Genomic DNA, 22,067 nt, shown 5'->3' with positions numbered 1-22,067 from the left:
GATTATTGCCACGAGACATAAATTGATATATTCTTAAAATATTTCAGAAGAAAATTATGTTATTGGTATATTATTATTAATAAACTATATTGAGGGGGATCCCTGGGTGGCTCAGCAGTTTAGCGCCTTTGGCCCAGGGCATGATCCTGGAGTCCCAGGATCGAGTCCCATGTCGAGCTCCGGGCATGGAGCCTGCTTCTCCCTCCTCCTGTGTCTCTGCCTCTTTCTCTCTCTCTGTGTCTATCATGAATAAATAAATAAATCTTAAAAAGAAAACTATGTTGAGTTCAATGTTTATTACATTTTTTTCTGTTGAACTTGAGAAAAATTAAAATTAACAAATAAAAATAACTGCATTTGGGGGCACCTGGGTGCTTCACCAAGGTTAAGCGTCTGACTCTTGATTTCATCTTAGGTCATGATTTCAGGGTCGGGAGACAGAGCTCCATGTCAGGCACTGAGCCTGGAGCAGGCTTAAGATTCTTTCTCCCTCTGCCCCTCCGCTCCTAAAAAAATACCAAACTAGTAACTGGATTTAGTCAACATGACGTTTTTGGTGAACATATGATGGCTCTAAGTTTTCACAACTTTTTTAAAAAAGATTTTATTTATTTATTCATGAGACAGAGAGAGGCAGAGGCACACAGGCAGAGGGAGAAGCAGCCTCCCTGCAGGAAGCCCGATGCAGGACTCGATCCCAGGACCCCAGAATCACGCCCTAAGCTGAAGGCAGACGCTCAACCACTGAGCCATCCAGGTGCCCAACCAGTTTTTCTAAGTCCTCACAAGAAAATGAGCGTGATCAGCCTCAAACTTACAACAGAGTCACCCTTAAAGTTATCATTTTCCTCCCTTTTTAAAAAAATGGTGAGGGGGAGCGCATATGCTTCACCCAGGATTCTGTGAATTCTAGCATTCTCTACTCTTTTCCATGACTTCTCAAAAAAAAAAAAAAGTCTGATGGGGATTTCATATTCTCTACCTCTTTCAGTGCCTTGAAATATTTGTTAGAATAATTCCTTGGGCTTCACCTTCTTTTTTATAATGTTTGCCCTACCTTCTTTGGGAAATGGTATTTGCATCTAGAAAAGAAAAAGAGGGTTGGACAAGATTATCACTAATTTACCTTCCAGGTCTAAAATATTACATTAGAAGCAACTATGTATTTTTTTTTTGCAACTATGATTATATACAAATACGAAAAGGTCTATCAAATACAAATAAAGTATAAAATAATTGAAGTTGGAATGACATATAAATTTAGCTGAGTGGTATAATAGTTATTTTTGTTTTGTATAACCAAGTTGACTTTGATGTTTAACAAATCAAAATCATTTGACTTCTGAAACAATAAACACTGGAAAATATACTTTAAGAAAAGAAAATATACTTTAAAAACTAAGAAATAATGAGTATTAATTTTATTGGCAGCATTTATTTCCAGTGTTTCTGTGTTCCACTTAAAGACTATGGACTAGCCAGTCACAAAAGAACAAATATTGCATGATTCCACTTACATGAGTCCTGGAGTCCTTGCCTCATTGACAGCAAGTAGAAGGGGCAGAGGGAGTTACTGTTTAATGGGTACAGAGTTTTAGTTTGCAACATTAAAGATGGTTGTGGATGATGGTGACGGTTGCATAAAAATGAGAATATACTTAACATCACTGAACTGTACCCTTGAAAATTACTAAGACAGTGAATTTTGTGTTATGTGTATTTTACCACAAATAAGAGACAATATACTTATTATTCAAAAGCAGAGAAGTCTGTTTCACTCCTATATATTGACAACATTTTTTAAAAATAAAATGCTTAGAAAATTACTAAGAACTTATGGAATCTAAATGAAAGAAAACTTAAAATTTTACACAAGATATAAAATTGGTTTGAATAATTGGAGAGATGTGTGTAGTTCTAGGTAGGAAGATACAAGTAGGAAGATACTGCTGATTGTATCAAAAATCTAGAAATCTAACATACTCCTTTTGTGAAAGACAAATTGAAACCAAAATGCATATCAAAGATACATATTTAAGAATGCTCGAAAAGATCTTTAAAAAGAGGAAAGGGAAAAAAAAGTAGTAAAAGTGAATCAGGACCTCTAGATAGTAAGATGTATTCTAAAAACTAAAGTAAGTTTAAAAGGTTGGCAAGATTGGAATAGACAGATAGCTGAATGGAACAAAATAAAATTCAATAATAGAGCCAAATGCATGCATACATTTACTATTTGATAAACATATAGTCCCAACCATTGGAAGGAATGGATACATTTATTATATTATTAGTAGTATATGAGAAAGGGCATTGGTTAGTCCTTTGGAAAAAAGTACCGTTTGCTTCTCATGCAAAATAAGTTCCTGAGAGCCCAACAATTTAAACAAGCTAGTAAGGGGGCACCTGGATGGCTCAGTGGGTTAAGGAACCCTTTGGCTCAGGTCATGATCCCAAGGTATTGAGATCGAGCCCCAGATTGGGCTCCTTACTCAGTCTATTTCTCCCCCTCTCTTTCCCCTCCCTCCCCCCACTCATGCTCTCTCTCTCTCAAACAAGTTAGTAAGAAAAAATACTAAAAGAAAATTTAGGAAACAATTTTTTGTAAGAGAGGATTGAAAGGACTTTAGAATAAATACTTGAGATCCAGGCACAATAAATACATACTTAATAAATAGGACCATATAAAAATTACACACTTTTGTGGAGAAGAACCAGGAATAAAGCAAATACAAAATATTAAGTCTATTTTCCTTATGATACAAGGAGCTCTTAGAATTAAGGAAAGAGCAACAACAAAATCAATCCATGTCCAAAAAATTTGAATCTGTTCAGTCACACACGAAAATGTGAACAGCTTTATAAACTTTAAAAAAGAAATGTTCATTATAATTCAAATAGGAATATAATTTTTAAAATGTGACATATGTCATTCTTCACATAGATTGGCAAAAACTAATATGTTGTGTAAGTGAGAGTTTGGGGAAACTGCAAATTTACCCACTGATTGGAAAAGTGGGAATCACTACAACTTCTTTGGAAAGCATTTATGCAATAAATATCAATATTTTAAATGAACATGCTATTTTATCCAGTAATTCTCATTCCAAAGCTATACTCTCACTTGAGAGCAAAAACATAAGTGTAGAGGATACTTGTTTAAACCCTGTCCTTAGGGGCACCTGGGTGGCCCAGTGGTTGAGCATCTGCCTTTAGCTCAGGTCGTGATCCCAGCATTCTGGGATCGAGTACCTCATCGAGCTCCTTATGGGAGTCAGCTTCTCCCTCTGCCTATGTCTCTATCTCTATCTCTGTGTCCCTCATGAATAAATAAATATTTTTTAAAAAACAAACCCTGTCTTTACTATCAAAAGACTAGGAACACATCTATCTATAAGGAAATGAACACTTAAGGAAATTGTGGTACTTCCAGGCAATGGAGTATTATGCAGGCATGAATTAGATATGACAGTATTAAGTGCCAGAGCTTAGGAATAGACAAATTGACAGTGGAATAAAATAGAGAGCCCAGAAATAGACCTGTCCGTATGGGCTCAAGTAGCATATGGTTATTAGTAATTTTTAAAGTATAAATTAAATAATAGGGTTCTATTAATGCTTACTCCACTGGCAAATATTTAAAGAATGGTAACTTCAGTATTGTTAGGCTGTTGATCTACTCATCTTTTTGTTGATTTATTTATTTAGTTTTATTTGTCCATTCATTCATTCCATTATTTAATTGATATTTATTGCACGATATACATACTGCCAGGCGCTGAGCTTTTATTGCTACAAGTCTAGTTGATTAGAGACACTGCAATTGTGGCAGGATGAATCTACAGCCTAAAATGTTCCTTGACTGAACAAGTTACTTTCTAGAAATTTATCCCACATCAATAACCAGGTACACGTGCACAGAAGTAGTTAAAAGGATATTTAGTATAGCACTTCTGGAGGATTGTGAAATGGCAAGAATCCTTCCATCCTTATACATGCATCACCTGAAATGTGACATTGCAGATTCTCCCACCAAGCCAGGGGGGTCATTTCTACATCCCTTGAATCTGGGTTGGATGAGTGACTTGGGATAGCCAGCAAGATTTTAGCAAATGTGTCAGAAGCAGAGGCTTGAAAAGCACTTGCACTTCGGGACTTACCATCTGAGACCATGAGGCCACCGTGTGGAGAAGCCAAGGCTAGCCCACTGGAAGATGAGAGACTGTGTAGAGAGAGGCCCTGCCATTTCAGCTGTACCAGATCTCCCAGTTTCCTCAAAGAATTGTGAACTTAGGAAAAAGGGTTGTTGGGGTGCCTGCATGGCTTAGTTGGTTAAGCATCGGACTCCTGATTTTGGCTCAGGTCCTGATCTCAGGAACATGAGATGGAGGCCCATGTCGGTCTTTGCACTGGGCATGGGGCCTGCTTAAAATTCTCTCTTTCCGTCTGCCTCCCCTCCTCCACAATCTCTCTCTCTTCTCTTTTTTTTTTTTTCTCTCTCTTCTCTTGTACCCTCCCACCCTTAAATAAAAAGAAAAAGGGTTGTTATTTTAGGCTCTGAAATTTTGAGGTGGCTCATTATACAATGGAAACCAGTTGATAAGGCATTCTTTGTAATCGCTAAAAAACAGTCTACTTATATGTCCAACAGAAGACTGGTTAAGTGAAATTTCATTCATTCAGACAATGCAATATGAGACTGCCGTTAAGAACGATGTGGTTTATGTTAACTGACATGGGAAGCTATTCTTGATGTGTTGTTAAGTGAAAAAAGAAAATCACAAAATAGTATATGGAATATGATCATTTATGTATAAAAAAAGCCTAAACATATGAGTGCATCTGGCACATTATACTCTAATGTTAACAGTGGTTATTTCTGATTTTTGAAATTAATTCTTTGCATAGCTGTACTGTTTCGTTTGTCTACTTAGATTAAAAGAAATACTAATGAGAGGCTGGGGGCGCGTTATAGAAGAGATACTGAATGCAGTCTGATTTCTATAGGTAATATTTGAATTAACTAACTTTTTAAAAAGCCATGTCTATGTATACGCCTTGGTCCCAATGCTGGGCTCTCGCTTTTCTCTCCTCACCTCAGCTTCGGGAACAGTCCCGTGGGCCTCCGCTCCTGGGCTCCTCTTCCTGTCTTTCCCCTTTTCTGCTTTCCTGCTAGGGCTGGTTGGCCCCCATGAAACATTCATTACAATTTTATTCTTCGCTTCTATTACAGCGCCTTTCTCTCTCTGCTCGGGTTCCCATGCAGGATCTGTGTTTGTGGATGAAACCCGAGAGCACTTGGCTACAGACACACTTTTGTCTTCTTGGTAAGCAAAGTAATGTGAGAGGAGGCCCAGGGACCTAATGAGTGCTACCAAGTGCACCAGGAGGGCGCCTGTTCAGAAGGTGGGAGATGCAGCATTAGCAGTGGGGAAAAGGATGCACTGAGAATCCGCTGGCCCACTCTTCCAGATACCCACTTAGTATTTACATTTTGGCTTCTATTGTAGAGCTGAATATTCCTTCCAGAGTGCTTAAAAAAAAAAAGATTTTATTTATTTATTTGAGAGTGAGAACAAATGAGAGAGATCATGAGCAGGGGGAGGGAGAGAGTGAAACAGACTCCCCTGCTCAGCAGGGAGCCCAATGTGGGGCTCGATCCCAGGACCCCAGGATCATGACCTGAGCCAAAGGCAGGCACTTAACTGACTGAGCCACCCAGGCACCCCTCCAGAGTGCTTTTTAAATTCTGACTAATCTTGTGGTAGGTGACAGCCTCTTTTCACCCATGGAAATATTGAATACCCAAATGAGTAAGTGATCTCTCCCAGGGTAGAGGAAAATCTAGTATCAAACTCCATCATCTGATTACTACCAGTGGTCCATAAACAGTCACTCAGAAAGGAGTGATATGGCAATGCTGCTGGCCTTTCTATAAGTAAAATGATAATTTGCTATTAAAAATTATAAAATGATGAATAAAAATCATAAAACAATGAATAAAAAAGTAACAATTAATGGACTTGGATCAAGGAAATTAATGATAGTATTTGTCTACATTTTTATCCATCTGCCTCTCTCTCCATCCATCTTTCCCTGTGTCTATACATCTTGGGAACACATTTTTTAAATTTAAAAACATATATTTTTTTAAGAATTCATTTTGGAGAGAGAGAGCATGGGGACAAGTTGGGGGAGGAGCAAAGGGAGAGAGAATCTCAAGCAGACTCCCCCTGGGGACTGGATCCCAGGACCCTGAGATCATGACCTGAGCTGAAATCAAAAGCTGAATGCTTAACTGACTGAGCCATCCTGGCCTCCCAAAACACATTTTTTTTAAAAAGTGAGTTTATGTAAGTAAAGGCATTGTGTCTGTAGGCCTTTTGGGGCAGTTTCTCAGCCTTTGTATCAAGTTTTTCAAAAACTCAATCAAAATGCTAAGTGATGCAGTATAATTATGTGGTTTTGTGAGCTTCAGGATAGTTTTTATTTTTTTAATTGGTTCAGTCTCATGTTTTCCCTAATGGTTACAAATGATTTGAGGCTTGGCACTATGAAAATCTACTTAGTGGAAAGTAATCCTGCCCTGGAAGTCATTCACTGTGCCTGGGGTGGGGAGAAAGAGTATTTCACATATTACCAGTGTGAGTGGTTGCACTGAATCCAAACTGTAGCAACTATTAACTGTGGGTGTGTGCTAATCCATAATTACCATTGAACTACTTTCTTGGAATAACCAAAGATTTATCTACTTTGGGTTCTTTAATACCATGCAGTAAGTAGGTAAGTATGGAAATAAATTCCTCAAGCTATATAAAATCAGACTAAGGCAATTTCTCTTAAATGTGCCCCCTAAAATCTGTGCACAACTCATTTATTGAGCATTCCTATTTATTGGGCTATGCATTTTCCTGGCTGTTTTTTTTAAAATATAATTTATCACTTTTAAGTCCCAGTATATTGAAGGATCAGATAGCAGTGATACTAAAATAATAAGGTTGAACTAAACCTTCTCTTTTTAACCACATAGAAATTGTCTGGAAGCTCTGGTGAACTCCACTTATTCCTCACTCCCAGGTCCCCTCCATAGGAGATAAGGTTGGAGGCTGAATTCCCACCATGAAGGGATGCTGGCTGGTAGTACTTAAACTCAAAGAGAGAATGGTGTGCCAGTTTACTAAATCAAATTCATGCTTTCATATAGGATATGCAGAAACTACTTGCTTATCCATCAAATCTTTATTATCTATTATGTACCAAGAACTCTTCTAGGTGCACCTGGGTGGCTCAGTCTTTAAGCATCCAACTCTTAGTTTCAGCTCAGGTCATGATCTCACAGTCTCGAGATTGAGCCCCACATCAAGCTCTGTGCTCAGTGCAGAGTCTGCGTCAGATTCTCTCTCCCTCTCCCTCTAGCTCATGTTCTCTCTCTCTCTCTCTCTCTCTCTCTCTCTCCTCTGTCAAATAAATAAATAAAATCTTCAAACAAGCAAAAAAAGAACTGTTCCAGGTTCTCTGGCTATGTCTCCCATGCTGACATGGGTCAGCAAACATCTCTGCATTGCAGTGTGACAATTATTTGGTCAACTTTGACCAAAGAAGTTGAAAGAAGTCTTCAGAGAAGAAATAACAATTATAGACACAGAGGCTTCCAACACAGGCATTGGGGCAGACATACCTGTAAGTGAATTGTACTTCTCCAGAGAAACCCACTCCATGACCTTGGGAAGGTTTATTCATCTGCACTCAGTGCAGTTTCTTTGTCAGTAGAAATATGAGAAATAATATCAGGGAGGAAAACATGTAAAAAGCTTAGCACAATCCCTGGTACATAGTATGTTCTCATTAAATGTTAGTTATCAGCATTATTGTTACTACTCGCCACCCTCACTGTGTGGATGAGGGTTAGACCCAGACCTATTGAGGAGTGAGTTACCCCAGTTCACATAGCCATTAGGAGAAGCCATAGGAGCAGAAGCAGGGTCTTCAGACCGTCAGTGCTGGTTGCTTCCATTATGCAGTGGTACCTGGGAGGCTGACACCACTGAGAAGCCAACCTTCTTCTGGCATCTTTAAGGCTTTGCCTGGACTATGCCCCCTCTATGATAACAAACCAATGTCCACATTCCCTTTTTACTTGTAGAAATGACATTTCCCTGATGGGGCAGGAGGTTATTCTTTCTCTGTGAACTTGATCTGAAATGGACTAAGTGGAAGAATTAGAGAAGGAAGAAGGATGACATGTAGAAAGGCAGTAGTACCAGAGAGAAAGCTCTTTGTCTTGATCCATAGACATTAAGACCTAGTGCAGAATTGGTCTGTTGTCCCTGAAGCACCTGAAACAAAGCAGAATTGGGTCATTTTTCTCCTCCACCATGTGTTTGCTTTAGAATGAGAATGCGCAGAGCAAATGAGCCCTCTTCTAAAACACCGACCTTAACAGTTCATGGAGGAGGGGTTCTGTCTATGTCCAGGGGCCCAGATGGGTCTTATGAATGGATTTGTTCTAGGGGGACAATAAAGAAAGGGAGGGAAGGGGATTCCCAACCCACCCCCAAGTGCTGCTCCATTTTCAGATTAGAGTAAAATGCATAAATCAAATGCAATATGGACCTCTCTTGGTCCAAACATGTGTGGAGTTCTTTGATAAGAGACCTTGCACCTGTCCAAAGCTCCCCAGAATCCCTGGGGAGGAGGTAGCAGAAAGGAGTGTGGTTGGGTTGAGTATCCTGGTGATCTAAGGAGAAGGAGCCAAAAGAGGACCTTGTCCTCCTAAATCACGTTGGAACACCGGAGAGCTGCATTGCCACTGGTAACACCCTTGTCCTCCTGGCAGAGACAGGCCACATAGACCTCATTCAAATGCCATCCTCCCAGGAAGTTTATATTTGTGTAGCAATCTTCAGCTTCCTTATCTAGACCTCCTGATAGATACTTCATGCATCTAGCCAGCAAGGCATAGTACCACTCTCCTACAGGTGAGGGCCTTGCAGTCCAGAAAGGTTGAATGACATACATGGTTGACAAGCTGAGCCAGGGTTTGACTTAAGGTTCTTCTGATTCTATGCCCAAATCATTTTTCCCCTATGGTCTGCCCTGCTATAATGCACGTTTCCATTCATTCATGCTCAGTTGGCCAAAGGAAATGATGTTGGCACCCCTCACCTACATGGCCTCCAGCTCACATAGGTTGTACTTCTTCTGAGCGCACTTTTATGGTGGCCCCATTGGCTCATGACTCCACTTCTTTTTTTTTTTTTAATTTATTCATGAGAGACACAGAGAGAGAGAGAGACAGACAGACACAGGCAGAGGGAGAAGCAGGCTCCATTCCATGCAGGGAGCCTGACATGGGACTCAATCCCAGGTCTCCAGGACCACACCCTGGGCTGAAGGCAGCGCTAAACCACTGAGCACCCAGGCTGCCCACATGACTCCACTTCCGATTGCACTGTTCTGTCATTTGTCAACTTTAATCTCCACTATTTCCACTCTATTACTTTTGGGCATTTTTAAATATGTAAGGTGACAGCCTCCAGCCATGTTGAGCTGCATACAGGGCAGTCCAAATGACTTCCTTAGCTACTGCTACGATCTCTGCTTTGGTACATGCTCTGCCCCAACCTTATGTTTCTCAATGGCGCTGTTACTTGATCTCTCAACTTCTGATAAGGAATATGTATTCACTACTAAACACTTTGTACACAGTATCATGAGTTGATTACAATAATAAGTAACATAAGATGAGTTCTAATTATTGAGTTCTGTTATTATGCTCATTTTATGGAAGAGAAACCAACAATCTGAGAGGTAAGTAACATTTCCAAGTGGTAGACCTGGAGTGAAAGCCAAGGTCTGCCTGACTCCAGTCAGATGTGTGGCTAGTGGCTACCATATTAGCACAGCTTTAGACCATTGGGTTCTGCTCCCTTGTGTCAATTCTCTGAGTTTAATGGCAATATGAACCTGTAATTTGTGAAATTTTCATACATGAGTTTCCATTTGAGAAACAGAATTTTTCCCTTACAACCTGATAAACTGTATTTTAAACAGATATTTGGGGAGGTGAACACAACCTACACCCTCAAGATATTATTACAAGGCTCTCTTCTCCCTTGTGATGATCTCTTTCAGAGACCATTCTAGATGTAAATCACTGGGGAAAATGTTAAGGAGTTTATTATTATTCTTAGTCCACATATTCTTCCATGACATTTTATTTTATTTTTTAAAGATTTTATTTATTCTGTGAGAGACACAGAAAGAGGACAGAGACCTAGGCAAAGGGAAAAGCAGGCTCCCTACAGGAAGCCCAATGCAGGACTCGATCCCAGGACCCCAGGATCATGACCTGAGCTGAAGGCAGACGCTCAACCATTGAGTCACCCAGGTTCCCTCCCTTCCCATGATATTTTAGAAACATAAACTTATCTCCAGATTCCCATTTCCTTAGAAGTTTGGGAAATATTCCTAGAAGCTATCTTTTAGAGAGCCAGGCTGCTTGCAAGTCTTTAAGGAACTTTAAGGTCTGGTTCACATAAAAGAAAAAGAAGTTCATAAGGAAGACAAGGGTTTGAAAAGTCTGGGCTCTGACAAGTGTCCCAGCAAGATAAGAAACTTAGAGACCAGAGGAGGGAAAAGGTGAAACATAAAGGGATGGACAAGAGGTTCAGAGTACCACTGTTCTTTTTTTTTTTTTTTTAAGTGGGCTCACCCCCAGGTGGAGCCCAGTGTGGGTCTTGAACTCATGACCTTGAGATCAAGACCTTAGCTGATATCAAGAGTCAGATGCTAACTGACTGAGCCATCCAGGCACCCCCAGAATACCACTTTTTAAAGGCTTCTTCCTAAAAAGCAAGGAATAACAGTATCCTCATCTAGACCACAAAACAAATATCAATAAACTTAAAAGAATGAAATTATATACAGACTGTTCTCTGATCACACTGTACTAAATTAAAAATTAACAAAAGTAAGCTTTCTAGAAAATATCAAAGTATTCATAAAGTTGAAATGCACTAGTACATAATATAGGAACTAAAAACATTACAAGAGACATTAGAAAATATTTTGAAATAAGCAAAAGACAATATATCAAATTTTGTTGGATGCAGCTACAGCAGTGCTTTGAGGGAAATTTGTAGGTTTGGGTAACTGCATGAGAAAATAATAAATGTATAAAATAAATGGTCTATTGTTAACCTTAAGTGATGAAGAAGAGAAAATTAATCTCAAAATTAATTTTTTAAAACAATTCTAAAATAAGAGTGGAAGTAAATGAAATAGAAAACATATGAGTAATAAAGGAGACCAATAAAGCCAGAGTTGGTTCTTTGAAAAGATTAATACAATTGATAAAACCTTGGTTACACTGATCAAGGGGAAAAAAGAGAGAAAAGGAATTATCGTTTTCAGGAATGAAAGAAGAATTTTCATGGCAGATCCCACTGACATTAAAGTAATAATAAGAGACTGTTATAAATAATTTATGTCAATTTGACAATTCAGATAAAATGGATACTTTTCTTTAGAACATATTTTATCAAAACTGATACAATAAGATAGAAAATCTGAATAGCCTGTAACTACTAAAGACATTGAATTCGTAATTTAAAACTTTTCCAGAAAGAAAACTCCAGGATCAGATGGCTTCACTGGTGAATTCTATCAAACATTTAAGGAAAAAATAATACCATCACACAATGTCTTTCAAAAGATAGGGAGGAGGAGAACACATCTCAGCTCATTTAATGAGTGGAGCATGACACTGATATCCAAAACAGACAAGGTGATTCCAAGAAAAGAAAATTACAGAAAATATCCCTTAAGAACACAGACACAAAAATCCTTAATAAAATATAAGTAAATCAAATTTAGCAATGTATGAAAAGAATATTTCACCAATAGAGGTTGATCACAAGAATGTGATTCTGGTTTAACATTCCAAAATTATTAATTCACAACATTAGGAGATAAAAGGAGAAGAATTCTATGATCACCTCAATAGATGCAGAAAAAGTTTGACAAAATACCACTCACACTCATGATTAAAAAAAAAAAACTTTCAGTAAACTAACCATCAAAAGGAATTTCTTCAATCTAGGTCATTATGAAAAACCTGGAACTAACAACCTGTTTAGTAATGAAATATGGAAGCCTTTCCATCTAAGAAAGAGAACAAGGCAAGAATGTGTTTTCTCACCACTATCATTCAACGTTGTACAGGGAGTCCACTGAAGTAGCAAAAGAAAAAGTTTGCAAAGGAAGAAATAGAACTCTTTCTTCACAGATGTCATGATTGTGTACAAAGAAAATATTAAACACTAGACCAACCTTCCCACTCCCACAACACCACAAACAAAAAACCTCTCCAACTACAAGAACTTTTGAGCATATTTAGCAAGGTTGCTGGAAATCGGAAGTTAATAAAAATCAATTGTATTTCTACAGTCTGGCAATAAACAAATGGAAAATAAAATGTGAAATTTCATCTGCAATGGCATCCAAAAATATAAGCTACCTCGAGAAAAATTCAAATAAAGATATGCAAAACCTTTACATAGAAAACTACAAAATAGGGGATCCCTGGGTGGCTCAGCGGTTTGGCGCCTGCCTTTGTGGCCCAGGGCGTGATCTGGAGACCCTGGATTGAGTCCCACGTCGGGCTCCCGGCATGGAGCCTGCTTCTCCTCCTCCTGTGTCTCTGCCTCTCTCTCTCTCTCTCTCTCTCTCTCTGTGTCTATCATAAAAATAAATAAATAAACAAATCTTTAAAAAAAAAAGAAAACTACAAAATATTGCCAAGAAAAATTAAAGAAAATCTAAGTAAATGGAAATATATTACATATTCATGGATAGGAAGATTAAAAATTGTAAAAATGTCAATTCTGCCCAAAGTGACCTGTAGAATTGATTGCAATTTGATTTTACTGCAATCCCAATAAAAATCTAAGCAGAAACTGACAAGCCAATTATAAATTTCATATGAAAATACAAAGAACCTGCAATGGCTAAAATATAGATGGATAGACTTGTACTTCTTACAAGTGATAATACTCAGGACGGTGTTGTATTTGTAAAAGGATAGACAAATCTAGCAATGGAGCAGAAAAATAGACAGAGGGTCCAGATATTGGTTCACCTGAATTAGACCAAATAATTGCTGCCAAAGGTAAAGTAATGCAGCAGAGAATGGAAAGTCATTTCAACAAATGGTTCTGGAACAATAGTATATCAAAATGAGAAACAAAAACACTGATCCTTACTTCAAATCATACACAAAAATTAATTTGAGATGGATCATACATCTAAACATAAAAGCTCCTATTATAATGCTTCTTGAAGAAAACAGAATTCCTGTGCTTCCCCTGGGTCAATAAAGGTTTCTTAGATGTGAAATAGAAAGCAATAATTGTGCGAAGAAAAATTGATATTAGGACTTTATCAAAATTAAAGACATTATAATCAAAATGAATAAGGAAGCTACAGACTGCGAGAAATATTCATAGTACAGGTATCTAACAAAGAAATTGTATCCAAAATTTACAAAGCACTTTTACTTCTCAATAATGAAAAGGAAAAATCAATTTAGAAATCAAGATTAGACTTAAATAGACAATTCACAAAGGAGGCCATATAAATAGCTACATGAAAAAGGGCTCAAAATCATTTGCCATTAATCATGCATATTATACCAAATGAGATATCTTTGCACATTCACCCAAAAGGCTAAAGTTAAAACGTCTGACAACACCAAGAGTTGACGAGAATATGGACAACCAGAACTTCTGTATATTACTTGTAGGTGTGTAAAATGGTAAAACCACTCTGGAAAACTGTATGGAAGTTTATTATTAGGTTAATTATATATCTATCTATGGCCAAACAATTCCATCACTTGTTTACCCAAGAGAAATAAGAATATGCCCACAGAAATATTTGTCCATGAATGCTCATAGCTTTTTTTTCAAAATAGTCAATACCTGGAAGCAACCCAAATGTCCATCAACAGGAGGATAAACAAATTGTGGTATATTCATACAATAGAATGTTATTCAGCAATAAACAGTAACAATAACATGGATAAATCTCAAAAAGATTATGTTGAATGAAAGAAGCTAGGCACAAAAGAAGAGATACTATATGATTCCACGCATATGATTTTCTAGAAGGGACACATGTAAATGGTGATCGAAATCAGAACAGTGTTTGCTTGTGGCCTGGGAAGAAGTAAGTATACTTTGGAGAGAGTAATGGGGAAGTTTTCAGGGCATTGAAAATATTCTATATCTTAATAGGAATGGGAATTGTACAGGTGGATACAGTTGTAAAATCTCATCACATAAGATTTCTACAGGACACTGTATGTGAATTCTACCCCAGTGAGACTTTTATTAAGAGGTTACAGTCCTCCTGAATGCATTGTAAAAGGGGGAGTTTGAGAGGGCCCTCAGCAGAACTTTTTCTGTCCTGATTCCTAATCTTCACTTCTTAAGATAGAACTGAGTATTTTGTTTTGTTTTGTTTTGTTTTGCTAGGTAACTCCACGCTCAGTGTGAACCCAATGTGGGGCTTGAACTCATGACCCTGAAATCAAGACCTAAACTGAGATTAAGAGTAGGATGCTTAACTCACTGAGCCACCCAGGTGCCCTAGGGTAGAACTGTCTTAAGAAAATTAAAAGCATGGTGACCTGAAGGTCCTTTCATCCTTCCTTCTTCCAGTTCCAGGAAGTGATCACCTGTCAGCTGGTTCTAAGGGAGACCAGAACCTGAGAAATAATGCCAGCTTCTGAGACAAAAGCAGGGTGACTTAAGGAACAGTTATTGGTTTAGAGTATGACAGACCTGATTTTGCCTCCAGGCACCAACACTTACTCTGGCACAAATGGTTCTGGTCTTTGACTTGTGATTCTGAAAAATGAAGAGGGTTGTCCTTGCCTTGAATGTTACTGTGAGGAATAGGTGTCCAGCTCTCTTTGGTTACTCCTCTGAAGCCTTTCCCAGTTTTCCCAGTTCTGGCAAAACAACTGTGTCCCCAGGTACACACATTCATGGTAATTCTCCTTTAAAGCACCCATCATAGATATAATTTTGTACTTACCTGAGTGTACATGTGATTAGTGTCATTCCCCAGTCCTATAGAGGTATGTATTTTCGCTCGCCAGCGTCTAGTACGGGGACTGGCACCTGACAGGTAAGCAATAAATATTTGCTGAAGAAATGAGGCCTAGCCGAAGCAGGCGAAACCATGAAACTCTAACCACCCTCCTAATCCAAATACACACTGCTCACCCCCAGACTGTCTTTGGGGGTCTCTCTTTTCCCTTTGTCAGCTCCCTGAGTTCATTAGTATCACTTTTACTTGTCTTAACAATGTGTGTGTGTCGGGGATCCCTGGGTGGCTCAGCGGTTTAGCGCCTGCCTTCAGCACAGGGCATCATCCTGGAGACCTGGGATCGAGTCCCACATCAGGCTCCTGGCATGGAGCCTGCTTCTCCCTCTGCCTGTGTTTCTGCCTCTCTCTCTCTCTCTCTGTCTGTGTCTCTCATGAATAAATAAATAAAATCTTTAAAACAACAACAAAACCAATGTGTGTGTGGCAAAAAGTAGAGCATGGTAGTGGGGTAGTGGAGGGGGAGGGTGTGAGGGTACAGGGAGATTTGTCTCTTAATGGCAGCCTCAGAAAGATAACCCTATCCTGAAGGAGCCCTGCAGTAGGAGACTTTGACACAGCGCTTAAGAAACCTGCACATGTCTTTGTTTCTTTCTAAGACCTTGTACACTGGAAGGCACTCCAGGCCACCTATCACCACTTCCCATCAAGGTTTGGGGGTTTCATGTTTATCTGTGTTATTCATATGTTGAACTTGCACCAGCCTGAGCAGTCTTAGGAGACTTAGTTGTGAAACTCGCGTATCTTTTGGCAAGGCTTGCCTTGTTAGAAAGGGGCAACACAACAATATATTGTTACTTTGCCTTCACTGCCACTTTCTTAAAAAAAAAATCTTATTCTCTGCCTTTTCTGAAAGCACAAGGAGAGCATACTATTATGATCCCACGGCCTAGGAATGCTTCTAGCACCCAGCAGTCTCCTATAGAGGATCTATCCCCGGCATCAGTGTTCAAAAGCTCAAACCTTTAGATGGGAATGTATTTATTTACTTTCTTTTTTTTCAATTCCTCACTTTGAAATAATTGTATATTCACGGGAAGTTGCAAAAAAAAAAAAAAAAAAAAGTTCAGGGAGGTCCCATGCAGCCTTCACCTGACTTTTTGTTTATAAATGCAATGTCTGAACATTATAAAATTTCTAAGAGTACGAAAGTATAAAAAGTGCAAGTTCCTCCCTATTGATAAGTGAATATCATTCTAATATGTTTTCTATGTATAAGTGAATATATAGGCACAGTTGAGTTGTTTATCAGGAATGAGAACATGCTATCCAAGCAACCGCCTTTTCCTTACCCAGAATCTAAGTCAAAACTCTTCCCATGTCAATGTGGCCAGAGCCACCATGCATTCTTATAAATAGCTACATAAAAGAGAAAATATTTCAAACACTTATGTTTGGAAGACGTGGCAAGTTTCTTTAGAAACTTGCTGGAGGAAAGTTTAAAAGAAAAAGTCATGTTGTAAGGGGAGCTCAGCCTCTGTTCCTGGTTTCAATCAAATTACTTTTCTCCGGGAAAAGCTGCAGGTAGATCATTTGGGTATGACTCCAAATTTAATAACCAGTTGTTTCCATTCTTTATAGGGCCCAATCTCCTTGTTTGGGAGGTCTGCTATTTGTCTCAGAAACTGTCTTTTGGTGAGTGTGCTGGACAGAGGTGTCTTTTGGAAGCCACTGAGGATGGATGAGATCAGTTAAGGTCAGGGCACACAGGCTGTGGTGGAAGGCGGCCAGAAGCCGTTGCTGCAGGTGGGGGGGAGGGCCTGGGTCTCTCTGAGTGTGCGTGCACCCCCATGGCATGGGCTTCCTCCCAAAGGAGATACCAAGTGGCCACCAACGCCTTTCAGACAATGTCACCAAAGGGAGACAGGGAAGGTGGAGCCCTGCGGAGGGGAGCTGGCTGTTTGGATCATCTCAGGTACCAGAGATGTGGCCCGAGGTGCAGGAAACCCTCATGGTCCACATTTTGGATCCATCTTTTTTCTGCTGAGCTCAGATCAGGCAGGAGATTGTTGTGTATGCTGACAGCGCCTGGGGGTGAGTGGATGCAGCTCCTAAAACAGCCACAGGTCTCTCCCTGAATCCTCGGAGATGAGGAAAGCTGGGACTGCTTCACTCGGAAGAGAATCAGGCTGTTTTAATGCTTCTTTGCCCCCTTCCACCTCAGAGTGCTGGCACATTCTCCTCCCTGTTGCTCTCATGCTTGCCAGGGGTCCAGTGACCGGCTCCCCGACACCTCCCTGACCTGAACCTGGCCTTTTTCTGCTGAGTCTTGGTAAATGATGGATAACATGCCTGGCCATCCCAAACAGGTTCTTTTTTTTTTTTTTTTAAGATTTTATTTATTTATGAGAGAGAGAGAGGCAGAGACACAGGCAGAGGGAGAAGCAGGCTCCACGCAGGGAGCCCAACGTGAGACTTGATCCTGGGTCTCCAGGATCGTGCCCTGGGCTAAAGGCAGCGCTAAACCGCTGAGCCACCCGGGCTGCCCCCCAAACAGGTTCTTAAGGCTAATATTCTCTTCTTAATGTTAGCTGGACTTGCATTCTCTCATTTGCTCTCTGTATTGGATCCACCAGGCATCCCTGCAGGGCTCTCTGGTCATCAGCCCGCATGCCCAAGGCCTGCTATTCTGTTTTCCCTATCACCTCTCTGCCCATCACCAGTGTCTGAGTTCAGTTGTTTATTTGACGAAGCTCTATGTGTTTGTGTGCCAGCCTCTGGATGTGGGGGATGAGCAAACCCAGACCACCTGGGGGAGGGGGGCAGCAAACCCTGCCCTTCTAGAGTACATGGTTTAAGAAAAACAAAAGTCTTCCTCAGTTTCTCCAAGGCCTGCTCCCTGGAGACCCATTCATCAGGCCTCAGTCTCTGGCACATTAGCAAAACAAAACAAGACAACAAACCATCAAGACCCTCAGCCCTCAGGTGAATCCTCTTTCTGTTGCTGGTGGGAGGAGGGGAAGAAGCACTAGATGAAGAGGGGAGAGAGCAAAGGTTGAGTTCTAGCACTTCCACCGAGCATCTGTGTGTCTCACGGGGAGTCTCAGTTCCCTAATCTTGAAGAGGAAGGGGGAGCAGGTTACACCAACTCTGAAATTTATACTGATTTTAATAATAACTGCAGCTTGGGATGGAGCTTTATGCAGTCTTATTTAATCCTTGTGTCAAGGGTAAAACAACTGAGAGGTTCACAAAGTTCAGTAACTAGTTCCAGACCGTACAACTAACAAATGGCAGAGGAGGCCCAGGGACTGACTCCTTCCCAGGGGGGCTCTTCTCTCCACTACTTGTGGTTACTGAGGTCACCACAAAGGGCTCACACGCTCAGCTTGGCACTCAGTAGAATGGAGCATCAGGGCCAAGCAGCTAAAAACTGAGTAAGTCACAATGAAATAGCTTCATCGGGTAATCCTCCAAATTAGATCTAAACTTGTAGGCTTCCATGAATAGGGAGTATCCACGGATCCCAGCCATGGATCCTAATGGCAGTTGGGCCAACCCTCAAATCCCGGGGGGGATGGACAAGAAGCTGGGGAGAGTTCTGGGGGGAGTCAGTGTGGGCAGAGCGGGCTTAGGGCCCTAAAAAGGGCTCTAGAGACCAGAAAGGCTTCATGTTTGCTTTCTCATTCTGTCCTTTCCTCTCTCTCCCCACCTCTCCTCATTTCTTTACTGATTTCTCACTGTTTTCTCTAGTTATCTTTATAGCTTTCTCTTTTTTTATGTTTTTCTTTCTCTCTCTTTTAAAAATTTATTTCTTCCTTCCCTGCTCTCATTCCCCATTAATTATTAGCTGTATGATTTGGGTCAAATTATGGGCTTTGATTTCCTTATCTGTAAATAAGGCATAATGGACATACATAGCTCTTATCCATCAGGTACTGCGTTAAGCACTTTCTTATAGTAACTGCTGGAATCTTCGTATCAGTTATAAGGTACTTCATCAGTACTAATTCCATTTTCCAGGTGAGAACACTGAGGCGCAGTGGTTAACCACCTACCTCTGGCCCCACGACTAGTAGGTCAAAACACTGTGATTTGAATCCTGGCCACAAACTTTTGAGTCAAACCTGATGACCATGTCCGTGCTGCTTCTCAATGAGGGCAGGACTCTGAATCTTTGAAATTGGCATGGGGAGCATGGTAAACTGTCTGCAAATATCAGCATCCTCTCGCTGAGCTCTAGGCTGATGCCTAGTTGATTTGCCAATGAGGGAGAAACGAAGCCCTCGGAGAACTTAACTGAGCAACAATTGGAGGTTACTTTGGGCCAAGGAGCTGGCTTGTTCCAAGCTTTTGTTCTGCTGGGTGAGGTGTGGGACTTGCGGGAGGCTGCTAGCTGGCTGAAAACACAGGAGGGGAGACCCTGGGAATCACAGGGAGAACACCGGGCAAGGGCAGATGCTATAGAGAGAGGAATTTGGGGGGGAAACCACTTGAGATTAAACGTGCATTAAGTGGGCTGTAACAGTTACCAAACTCCCCACGAAGCTTCCTCATTGGTGTTTTGGAGTTTCATCCATATTTTTTTAAAGATTTTATTTCTTTATCCATGAGAGACACAGAGACAGGTAGAGACATAGGCAGAGGGAGGAGCAGGCTCCATGCAGGGAGCCCGACGTGGAACTTGATCCCGGGTCTCCAGGATCACGCCCTGGGCTGCAGGCGGCGCTAGACGGCTGAGCAACCCGGACTGCCCTCATTCATATTTTTAAACATCTAGTGAGCCCTTAGCCCGGCCTCATGTGCAACTAGTTCAGCCAATGGATCCAGTCACACTGGCTTGTGAGCCCCATTTGCCCGATCTCTCCCATTTATAAACTGGGTCTGCTCACCCAGAAGTTCTCGCGCCCAGTGAAAGATATTCCCCAGGACCCCAAGTGGTGAGTGGTCAGCCCCCAGGCATGCATCTTATGACTACGACCGACCACCGCCCGGGATTCCTTTCCTTCCCAGCTCTGCCAGGGGTTCCCCATCACCAGTCCGCTGGTGCTCCCCCGCCAGGCAAGTGAAGTGCACAGATTTGTCCATTCTATGTCAGTCTTTTTGTTCCCCACGGTTCACACATTGGTGTATAAATGCTGCAGCCTCTCTCCCACAGGCTTCTCCTTCTCCTTGCATCCCTCCTTATCTTTCATCATTTCCCACTAATCAGAGGAGGTGTCTTGACAATGATAACGGACACTCTTCAGCAGATACACCTGCCTATGAGGCGTGCAGTGTGCCAAGCGTTTTAAAAGGATTCTGAGGCAGGCAGTAAAGTGTTGGTGGCCTGAGCAGTGTTCTCAAACCAGTGCCCAGACGGACTCCGCCCTGAAAGGGCCGGTGGGCGGCAGCGCAGCAGAGAAAGGTAGCGGGCTGTCCTCCTTCCATCCAGAGCCACTGAGAGAGGTGGGTTGCAGGTACTGATTGCAGGGAGAGGGAGGAAACATGGAAGCCTTACTGGCCTCACCTCCAAGCCCACACAATACCCCAAAAGAGTGCTCTGGAAATGTGTATGAGGTCCTAGGCTCCAGAGGGCTGCTGGCCCATCCCTTCCCCTTACCCCTGCCACCGAAGCTGGACTTCCTTCTGCCTGTCACAGCTCTGGATGAAGGCATTTGAGTCACGAATGAAACGAACTACATCTCATTAATCTCTGCAGCCCCAATGTGTACAGTGGGCTGCCCAGCACACAGTAGGAACTCAGCAGTGCTGCTGCTACCTGAGCCAATCCAAAGGGGGAAACTGTGATTCCATTAGTGGGCTTATTATCTGATCATTTCTCAAAAGAAAAAAATAATAAAAAATAAGTATTGAAGAATGGGGCGGAGAGAGAGGAGAAAGGAAGTGTTGGGACCTTGGGGTGCTTCAAAGGCAGAGGCCAGGGTGGGGCAGCCGGTCCCTTCCACCCCCCCAACCCCGACTGAGAATAAATCAAACAAACGTGAGGTGAAACCAGATTCCCAGGCCACAAGAGGATCAGCTGCTTCTGTGAAGGACAGGTTATTTTGCTGCCAGCCCAGAGTCAGGCCACCGTAAGCTCCTGTCCTGTCTGAGGCTGTGGCTGACAGGCCTCCCCAGTGAATATAAAAATATCCGAAGGACGGAGCTCTCCAAGCAGTTGCTTTTCATCTTTGGAGTTCACAGGCCGAAAGGAGTTGCCTTTGCAGCCTCACACAAACTGCATGCAGAGAAAAGAAATTGCCGGTAATACAGCAATTTTTTTCCCCTTCACTTTGGCTGAATCGAATAGGAGTTCGTCCTTTGAAATGGTCTGCAGCACATTTAAATTCTAAGCCTAAAAGCCATTTGGGGGATACTAGCGGTGCACACGGACGGAAAGTGACAAAATGCCCTCAGAGGGGTGGCTGGGTTTGGGGGGTGTGCTCCAGGGGTCTGGAAAATCAAGAACCTGCCCCTTGCCTTTTTGTATTTCAGCAAAAGAAAGGGCAGGACTCCCTCTGCTCCTCAGGGCCTGGATTTCTGATTGTCGTGGCGGGACTGTAAGACTCCTCCTGCTGCACTCAGTCTTTACTCTCCAGAAGAGAAGAAAGGCCAGCGGAGCATTTGTTTGATTGGCAAACGGGAGCTCCTGCGTTGCCTGCCTGCGCAATTGCAAGAAGTAGTTGAGAGAGTTCCGGAGGAGGCAGCAATGCTCAGGGCTGAGAACAGGAATTCCCTTCCAAGGGCAGGACAGAGAGGGGTTCCGAGGGGTTCCGAGGAATTCAGGGTAGAGTGGGGATTACGGGGCAAACGCTGCCCTTCCCTCCTCCTCGTTTTGATCAGGTCTTCCCCAGATGAAGGGAACAGCATTCCTAGGCCGGCTTCAGCGGGCGGTGAGCACCAGGCCTGACGTCTCCTGATGGAGAAGCTGTTCTCAGGGTTGATTTATCCTTGCAGACTGCACAGCGCTTCTT

The sequence above is a fragment of the Canis aureus genome, chromosome 10, assembly GCF_053574225.1.
Source record: "Canis aureus isolate CA01 chromosome 10, VMU_Caureus_v.1.0, whole genome shotgun sequence".
Lineage (NCBI taxonomy): Eukaryota > Metazoa > Chordata > Mammalia > Carnivora > Canidae > Canis > Canis aureus.
The sequence above is the reverse complement of the archived record's forward strand: the minus strand, read 5'-3'. Positions refer to the sequence as shown.